This window comes from Orycteropus afer, unplaced genomic scaffold (assembly GCF_000298275.1).
Source record: "Orycteropus afer afer isolate SDZICR_OR568_19922 unplaced genomic scaffold, OryAfe1.0 scaffold00147, whole genome shotgun sequence".
NCBI classification, from domain to species: Eukaryota; Metazoa; Chordata; class Mammalia; order Tubulidentata; family Orycteropodidae; genus Orycteropus; species Orycteropus afer.
In genome coordinates, this window is record NW_006921734.1 from 184,021 (window position 1) to 194,216 (window position 10,196).

The 10,196-nt window shown below is 39.0% G+C and overlaps 1 protein-coding gene and 1 non-coding gene across 2 annotated transcripts in view; both read left to right on the forward strand.

Annotated features, from left to right (window-relative positions):
- Positions 1-10,196, forward strand: part of SLC35F2 (solute carrier family 35 member F2) — a 92,097-nt gene that overhangs the window by 37,110 nt on the left and 44,791 nt on the right. The gene's annotated exons all lie outside the window — the stretch shown is intronic.
- LOC122150471 lies at positions 3,131-3,237 on the forward strand. Its single transcript, XR_006163685.1, has one exon. It is a non-coding gene; the product is annotated as a U6 spliceosomal RNA (small nuclear RNA).

Here is a 10,196-nt window from a genome sequence, read left to right on the forward strand (position 1 = left end):
GTGGCCAAGAAGTGACTACAACCTTGTCCCTTGTCAGCTCTACTATATACCTGGGAATTCTTATAGAACATACAAATACACTTGTAGAAACATTGTCTCCCAACCCTACACATGTATTAAAAATACCTATAATGTATTAAAAAAAATACATTAAATAACAATATCTCACAGTGGGTCTGCTAACTGCCATAATTTCTGAGTAGTGATGGACAAAGATGATATTTTGAGATTTTAACAACACTTATCATAAAACTAAACCAAACTCACAGAGACCCTATGGGACAAAGTAGAACTACCCCATATGCTGTGAATATATCAATGATTTCTTTTGGCAGCAACGTCCTAAGTACTGATAGATAGTACCACTATACCCTTACTCCTCACTTTTCAATATAGTTAAATTTCAAAGACCAAGTCATTATGCAAAAATTGGTATTATGTGAAAAAGGAGGATGACCACATCAGATCACAAAATGGAGAAAGAATGCATTATTACATAACTGCCAAACCACTGAGAATCAAGGCCCAGTCAAGCTGACACACAACCTTAACCATTATAAGTAGCATTATTCTCACCTCATACCTTGGTGTTCATTACTGCCAGCTGTACATTGTTAGTGTAAAATAATCTGATAGATTTTTTACTATTGTCATAAATGTGAAATGTCTGATAACACGATAGTTGATAAGCGAGGAGTAGGTGTTATTTTTGCCTATATTCGTAAGTGGAGGGAATGTTAAATTTTAGTTAAAGTTTTTGAAAAATCAGGATGTATTTTTTTTTTCCCATCCAGTTCGTAGATCCTCAGAATATTTTCATGGACTTTGTGGTCCATGGACCTCAGGTTAAACGTTAGTGTGGCCCTGTTTTTTTTTTTTTTTGCAGGAATATCTCATAGTTTTGTATATTTCTACCAGGAGGTACCTAATATTTGCTTGTCTCTCTTTTTGTGATATTAGCAGCTATTGATATTTATTACCTAGTTTTATTATTTTACTAAACCAAAAACTCACTGCCATTGAGTCGATTCCAACTCATAATGACACTCTTTAGGTTTTCAAGGCTGTAAATCTTTACAGAAGAATTACCTTCTTCTGCAGAGTGGCTGGTGGCTCTGAACCACTGACCTTTTGGTTAGCAGCCAAATGCCTTAACTATTACATCACCAGAGAGGTTGTAAAATGATATTCTGTTTCTATCATTCTATCTTCATTTAATCGCCAATATTTCTACAAAGACAAACTCTCCTTCAACAACTCTTTGATTGCCCTGAGGTGAAATTTTTATAAGAAGGGTGGGATAAATGTTTGCTTCTTTCTCTTTATTTACCAGATTTTAAAATAGTGAGTTGGTTCCCTAGCCACCTCCAAAGAAGACCAATGAAGTGGGGTTTTATTTGTATCTTTAAGTATTGTTATTAACCTGTGGACTTAAACATAGTTGAAGTGGTTCAATTCATTGCAGATATTTTTATTTATGCTCAGAATATTCTTTTACCACGACTGCACTAGTGTTTGATAGCTTTCTTGCCATCTGGCATGACAAGATGTTCTGGGCTTATTTTGTACATTTTCTGCCCAGTCTGTAATCAGCCATTCTCCAAGGAGCCCTAATTCTTTTTAGTGGGAAATAGCAATTAGTTGCCATAAATGTAGGCTATAGGAGTGCTCATTGCTACTAGGTTGGTCATTGTTTCTAGGGCTTTTCAGTGGATGTAGCTAGGAAATACGTATTTTAAAAAATATATAAAATATACCATGAATTCATTCTAATTTCCAATAAAATTCAGAATTATAGGATTTATAACATTCTCTCATCAATATTACGACTTACAACTTTTTTTCTGTACCAAAAATCTACACATGCATATAATTTCTCATTTACTTTATCTCATAGTATGTACCCAGGGCTTCAATATAATAATACCAACTACCTCCAACAATATGATTATTGAAAAGAGTTTATGATATTTTACAGTCCTTTTTGTTCTTATGGAATATTTTATTAGGAATGTACTGTCAGTGTGTTTTAAAGTCACTTGAAATAATTTCTCTTCGGTTATGGTGCCAACTTAAAACATCATCAAGTACGCTTTTAATTTTTTTAGTTTTCTGGTGTGGCTTTTTAAAATTCAATTTTTGTTTTATAATTAGGTAAACTGTTTACCTGGAAGGTTGGGCAATCTACTTCCATAGTGATACTGCCTTGGAAACCCAAGGAGGGGTCTTTATGAGTCAGGTCCGATATGACGGTACGTAACAACAACAAAGACAAATCTATAAAACAAAGTATATTAAGAAATATAGTTTTACTACTTTGTTCCCTCCACTGCCCTTTTGTTGTTTGTAGGTGCCATTGAGTCGGCTCTGACTCATAGCAACCCTATATACAGTAGAATGAAACACTACCCCGTCCTGCACTGTTCTCACAGTCCTTGCTATGCTTGAGCCCATGATTGCAGCCACTATGTCAATCCATCTCATTAGGGTCTTCTCCTTTTTTACTGATCCTCTACTTTACCAAGAATGTTATTCTTCTCCAGGAACTGGTCTCTTCTGACAATTTGACCGAAGTAGAAGAGATGAAATCTGGCCTTTCTTGCTTCTAAGGAGCATTCTGGCTGCATGCACTTTTTCCAGGACACATTTGTTCTTTCTCCTGGCAGTCCATGGTATTATCAATATTCATCACCAACATCACAATTCAAAGGCCTATCAACTCTTCTTGAGTCTTCCTTATTCACTGTCCAGCTTTCATATGCATATGAGGCGATTGAAAATACCATGGCTTGGTGCACCTTAGTCTTCAAGGTGACAGCTTTGAAGTGACAGCTGCCATTGGGTAACTTTAAAAAAAGGGTTTTATCTTTCCATTTTAAAAGATGCTAAAAACCACACACACACACACACACACACACACACGACTTCCTTTCCTAAATAAATGGCAGCATTTTATACCCATTTATCTGTACATTTGCTTTTTTAAAATTTACTCTTATAGTGGTATATAGAAGTATTCCATCTTGCTAGAAGTTAAATTGCTAGAAATTGCCAAATTACCCCTCCATCTTAAAATAGGGATAATATAGAAGTGCAATTAAGCTTTTTGTAGTGTCAAAAACAGTTCTTTGTGATTGCCTCGGCAGCACATATACTTAAATTGGAACAATAAAGAGAAGATTTGCATAGCCCCTGCACAAGGATAGCATGCAAGTTTGTCAAGTATTCCATTTTATTAACATAGCCATATTTCAAATACATAGTAGCCACTTCTCAAACATTTTCATCATTGCAGAAACTTTTGTCCCACACTGGCCCACGCTGGCTTCACTATCCAATATGGTAACTACTACCATTCATAGAAGGAGCTCTGGTGGCATAGTGCCTAAGGCATTTGACTGCTAACCAGAAGGCTGATGGTTCAAACCCACCAGCCACTCCTCGGAAGGAAGGTTGGGCAATCTACTTCCTTAGAGATATGGCCTGCAAAACCCAAGGAGGGGTCACTATGTGTCGAATCGACTCCATGGCAGTGGGTTTGGTTTTTTTGGTTACCATATATAGAACATTTCCATCAGTACAAAAAGTTCTGTTGGACTGCTCTGGTCAACAGGTTACCAAAAGACTGGGTAAGCCAGAGGAAGGAAGGACATTAAATTCATTGCATGCCCAATATGGGTGTGCGTACTGGGTACTTTCACATAGACTACATCAGTTAACTCTTAAATCCATGGTGGTAGTATTGTTGTTAGGTGTCATTGAGTCGACTTTCTACTAAAATCAATTTCATGTGTTAGAGTAGAACTGCTCCATAACATTTTCTAGGCTATAATGTTTATAAGGCAGAGTAGCTGGGTGAGTTCTAACTGCCAGTCTTTTGGCTAGTGGCCGAGCACTTAAGCATTGGGGCCCCAGGACCAAAAACAAAGGAAAAACAAATGAACAAATTCACTGCCATCAAGTCAATTTTGACTCATAGTGACCCCAATTAGGTTTCCAAGGCTGTAAATCTTTACAGAAGTAGATCGCCTCATCATCCTTCCACGGAGCAGCTGGTGGGTTTGAACCGCTGACTTTCTGGTTAGCAGCCAAATGCCTTATCCACTATGCTACCAAAGCTCCCTAATTACACCCAGTATTAAAAAAAAAAAAAAAAAAGAAACCGAGATTTGCAGACACTAACTAACTTATTCAACTTCATCATACTAATAGGGATAGAGTTGTTGTTGTTGTTGTTTGCCATCGAGTCAGCCCTGACTCATAGGCCCTCTAATTCAAAGTCTAGGATTCTTTTTAGTGTATTCAGAAGGAATACTTCATTTCCAAATGCCTCATCTAGGGTACAGTCTCTACCAACCTTTTACAAAACAAAACATGATGCAAACTGCGGTTTTCTCTTGCCTACATCTGTTTCTCTCGCTGTCATGTTCCAAAGCTAAATCAACACCCAGTTTTATCTGAGTCCTGAGCACATATTCTTTCTACCATAACATTCCTTGAGTTTACTTCTAAGATTCTATTTTCCACAATATCTGTTTACCTTTCATTTTTTTATTATGACATCTCAATAATTACATTTAGCATTTATTCAATAACTTAATAAGCATTTACTGAGCATTTACTATAGTAAGACAGAATCCAGTGGGAGAAAAGAAATGATAGATTTTCTTCTCTTACAAAACTCTGCCTTGGAGATCCTGGATAGAGAGCAAGAACAATGTAGAACAAAACTCAAAATCATAAAGAAAGACCAGGTTTGGTGGTCTGATAGAGCCTGGTGAGACCTTTGAGACTATGGCCCTTAGTTACCCTTCAGGTCTAGAACTGAACTCACTCCTGTGGCTTCTAGCCAAACAATAGACAGGCATATGGGGTGAAGATTTACATCAGGTAGATACACTCCTTGGAGCAATCAATCATGGGGGAACAGAAGGGCAGTGTTTGCACAGGGAGACAGCTAAGAGGGCAGGAGTGCATGGCAGGGAAGAACACAGGGGAGAGGTAACTTTGGGGAGGAGGTGGGACGAGAGCTGTTACATTGTGGGGAATTGCAGTCAATGTCATGAGACAAAATGTGTGTGAACTGCTGTATGGAAAATGAATTTGCTCTGTAAATTTTCACCCAAATCACAATAAAAATTAAAAACAAAAGAAAAGAAAACAAATACCCCTGCCTTCCTTTTAAAGTAATTCTCTATTCTTTGAGATACAGTTTTCTTAGCCACTCTGAGTTTTGAATATTCCTTTATTACATGAGAATGTAGGTATTTTCAAAACTCTTATTTATGCTTATTAGAATTAGATGATCTATTAATGGCTAAATTTTTGAATCATGGAAATGTAGATGTGGAAAAAATACAACAGGTCATCTAGGCTGCTATTCAGTTTGTAAAGAAAAACTACTTATAATAATGTATTTTCTAGTTTATTTCCAATGTAATTTAAAATGCTGTAGTAATAACCAAACCAACTGCACTGTAGTGGAGTCAGATCTGACTCATAGTGACCTCTCCTTGGGTTTCCAAGGTGTTATCACTCCAGAAGTAGATTGCCCAACCTTTTTTTTCAAGGAGTGGCTGGTGGGTTTGAACTGCCAGCCTCTGGTTAGCAGCCAAATGCCTTAGGCACTATGCCACCAGAGCTCCTGCTGTAGTAATAGAAATGGGATAATCTCTGTGCTTAATGTGAGGATTTTCACTAAATGAGTATTTCTTTTCAGATTTGTAATAAGGTTTTTATGGAAATGCTAGAAGTTATTATCCTGCATCAGGGTATTTACAGGTGGCAGAATGATGGATTTTAAAACGTCCTCTATGTAGCTATGCTTCATAGAAATCTTTTAGCGCTAATACTAAATCCTGCCATTAGCTAACAATATGCAGCCTCGTGGCACAGATTTATTGAGACATAAAGAAAAAAAGTTTGATTTGCATTCAAACAATTTATTTTATCAGTCATTTTGAATTCTCCCCCTCCCCCCAACCCCTTTATATGAAAAGAAGAGAATAACTCAGTGGTTTGCAATCCTGGTTGCATATTAGACTCATCTATTGTTGTTGCTATTGTTAGGTACCATCAAGTTGGTTCTGACTCATAGAGACCCAATGTACAACAGAATAAAACATGGCCCAGTCCTGTGCCATCTTCACAGTTGCTGCTGTGTTTGAATCCATTGTTGCAGACTCATCTAGGGAGCTTCAAAATATATTTGATCATCACCTCCTGAGAATCTGATTCAGCTGGTCTGGGCCAGGGCCTGGTGTCAGCGAGCTTTAAGCTCTCCAGTGGTGCCAACACACACCCAGGCAGAGGACTGGTAGTCTAATTTGAAGCTACAAATGAAGAAAAGCTTAAGAAATGAATAGATCCCATCATTATGTCTCAAGTATATATATGTAAAACTAGTGTTTAAAAGGAGTTCTGAGTAGTGCTTATTGTTACATGCTCATCTGCTAATGGAAAGGACAGTCATTCGAGTTTACCCAGAGGTACCTGGCAAGAAAGGCCAGGTGATATACACCTGAAAAATCAGCCATTGAAAGCCCTAGGAAGCATAGGTCTACTCTGACACACCTGCGGTCACTCTGAGTCAGTACTGATGCAATCGATGTGACTGCAACTGGTTAATGTTTAAATTAGACAAAAACCCGTATGATAGCCTTTGCCATATTCCCGAATCTTGTGGAAGTTGTTCACTTTTCTATTCTGTGATCAAGTGTCTCATCTCTGTGAACCTTCTCCAGGCAATCTTGATCCTTCCTTTTTCTTGGCTGCATATACAATTCTATTTTATTTACTTTTCAAATTTTTATTGTGATTTGGGTGAAAATTTACAGGGCAAATTCATTTTCCATACAGTAGTTCATACACATTTTGCTTCATGACACTGACTACAATTCCCCACAATGTAACTCTCTTCCCACTTCCTCCCTGTAGTAACCTCGTCCCTGTGTCCTTCCCTCCCATGTACTCCCACCTCTCCTCCAAGCTGTCTCCCTGTGCAAACTGCCCTTCTGTTCTCCTACGATTGATCATTCCAAGGAGTGTATGTCCCTGATGTAAATGTTCACCCCATATGCCTGTCTATTGTTTGGCTGAAAGCCACAAGAGTGAGTTCAGTTCCAGACCTGAAGGGTAACTAGAGACCATAGTCTCATGGGTCTCACCAGGCTCTATCAGACCAGCATCTGGTCTTTTTTTTATTTTTGAGTTTTGTTCCACGTTGTTCTCTCACTCTATCCAGGGTATCCTGCACCGATCCCCCTCCAAGTGGTTGACAGTGGTAGCCAGGTACCATCTAGTTCTTCTGCTCTCATGGTCATATAAGCTGACGACTCTATTTTTTTTTTTTTAATTATGTTTAATTTATTGTCATTGAGAATATACACTGCAAAACATACACCAGCTCTTTTGTTTCTACATGAACCATTTGTTGTTGTTGTTATGTGCTGTCCAGTTGGACCCGACTCATAACAACCCCTCCTGGGTGTCTGAGGCCGTATCAGTACAGAAGTAGGTTGCCCAACCTTCCTTCTGAGGAGTGGCTGGTGGGTTTGAACCACCAGCCTTCTGGTTAGCAGTCAAGTGCCTTAGGCACTAGAGCTCCTACGTGTACCATTTAGTGACATTTATTACAGTCTTAAAGTTGTGCAACCATTCTCACTCTCCTTTTTCTGAATTATTTCTTCCCCATTAACATAAATTCTCTGCCCTCTAAAGTTCCTATCTGGTCTTTCAAGTTGTTCTTATCAGTTTGATCCTGTAGAGAGAATTCTCAAAAGAGCATTAATGCTCAAGGCAGACATTTTTTACTAGTTAAGCTAAAGTATTGTTTGAAGATATCAGGGGATATTTTTGGTTTAAAGTTTAAAGATTACCTCAGGGCAATAGTTTCAGGAGTTCATCCAACCTTTCTGGCTTCAGGAAGTCTGAAGTCCATGAGAAGGTAAAATTCTCTTCTGCATTATCCCCCCCTTTTGATCAAGATTTTTCTATCGGATCTTTGATCTGAATGTTTAGTAATGGTCACCAGGCACTATCTGGTTCTTCTGGTCTTGTGGCATTTGTTCATGGAGGCAATTAGCCACATATTCCATATACACCTTCTATTCCTGACTCTCTGTCTTAACTATGTAGTGCTGCTTTAACAGAAATATCACAAGAGGATGGCTTTCACAAACAGATTTATTCTCTCACCTTTTAGGAGGCTGTTGTTGTTGTTGTTGTTGTTATGTGCCATCGAGTCGGCCCCGACTCATAGCGACCCCTCCTTGGGTTTCTGAGGCATTATCACTACGGAAGTAGATTGCCCCATCTTCCTTCCGAGGAGTGGCTGGTGGGTTTGAACCGCCAGCCTTCTGGTTAGCAGTCAAGTGCTAAAAGTCCAAATTCAGGGTGTCAGCTCTAGGTGAAGGCTTTCTCTCTCTGTCAGCTCTGGAGGAAGGTCCTTGTCTCCTTTCAACATCTGTGGGCCTGACATTCCTTGGGGATCTGCATGTGTCTTGGCATCGATCTTCTTGGTCTAGGAGGTTCTCAGCACAGGGATCCTGGGTCCAAAGGATGTGTTCCTCTCCTGGCTCTTCTTTCTTGGTGGTAGATAGGTCCCTCTGTTTCTATTTCTCCCTCCTTTAATCTTGTAAGATAAAAGGTGATTTAGGCCACACACTAAGGAAACTCCCCTTGCATTGTGTCAGGGCTGTAACCTGAGTAACAGTATTATAGCCTATTCTAATCCCCTTGTAACTGATTGGCTGATCACATTAGATCACATCATAAGGATGATTATATCATTACATAACACCAAAGTACCTCATTAGATAACTTCCAAACCACTGAGAACCATGGCTTAGCCAAGGTGACACATATTTTTGGGGTGTCAATCCATGACACTCTCCTATTGCTTCAAGTAAGTAGGGACCAGTTATTGTGCCCTGGATGGCTATTTGCAAGCTTTTAAGACCCAGGCATTATGCAACAAAGTAGGTAGAGCAGAAGCACTAAATATGTTTTAAGGCCAAGTAACTGGGATGTCCCATGAAACTATGGCCATAAACCTCTATTCCAAGAAACCCAATCCCATGAGGTATTTGGTTTTACATAAACAGGGTCAGTAACTACCCCCCCCTTTTTTTGTCATTGTTTTAATGATATCTGTCATACAACTTTTCAAAAAAAATTTTTTTATTGTGATTTGGGTGAAAGTTTACAGAGGAAATTCATTTTCTATACAGCAATTCATACACATTTTGTTTCATAACATTGACTGCAATTCCCTACAATGTAACAGCTCTCTTCCTACCCCTTTCCTGTAGTTACCTCTTCCCTGTGTCCCTCTTTCCTATGTATTCCTGCCCCCTGAGCTACCTCCTTGTGTAATTACTGCCCTTCTGTTCTCCCATGACTGATCATTCTAAGGAGTGTATCTAGCTGATGTAAATGTTCACCCCATATGCCTGTCTATTGTTTGGCTGGAAGGCATGGGGGTGAGTTCAATTCCAGATCTTAAGGGTAACTGGAGGCCATAGTCTCAGGAGTCTCACCAGGCTCTATCAGACCATATTGTTCTCTCACTGATCCAGGATCTCCTGCGCTGATTCCTTTCTGAGTGGTTGACAACGGTAGCTGGGCTCCATGCTAGTTCTTCTGGTCTCATGGTTGTGTAGGCTAAGGTTTGCATGATCCACTAGTTCCTTGGACTAATTGGTTACCACATGTCTTTTGTTTCCTTCATTCTTCTTTGCTCTGGGTAAAGGGAGATCCATTGTTGCATCTAGATGGCTACATGCAAGCTTTTAAGATCCCAGTTGCTACTCAGCAAAGTAGAATGCAGAACAATGTTTTTGTGTAGTATGTTATGCCAATTGAGCTTGATGTCTCCTGTGACCATAGTCCTGAGCCCACAGGTCTAACTACTCGCTTCCTAAGGGTGGTTGACTGTGGCTGAGAAATCATAACTTTGCTCCTTGTTAGTTCTATTATATATATGGACATCCTTACAGCACATAAATATATATATATAGAAATATTGTCTGCCAACCTTATATATGATCATGGGTATTGTGTTGGATTGGGTTCTCTAGAGAAACACAAAAACCAGCAAAGTATTTATAGAGAGAGAAAGAGAGAGAGAGAGAGAGATTTATCTTAGATAAATGGCTCACAAACGTGTAGAAGCCGGCAAATTCAATCTGAAAAGT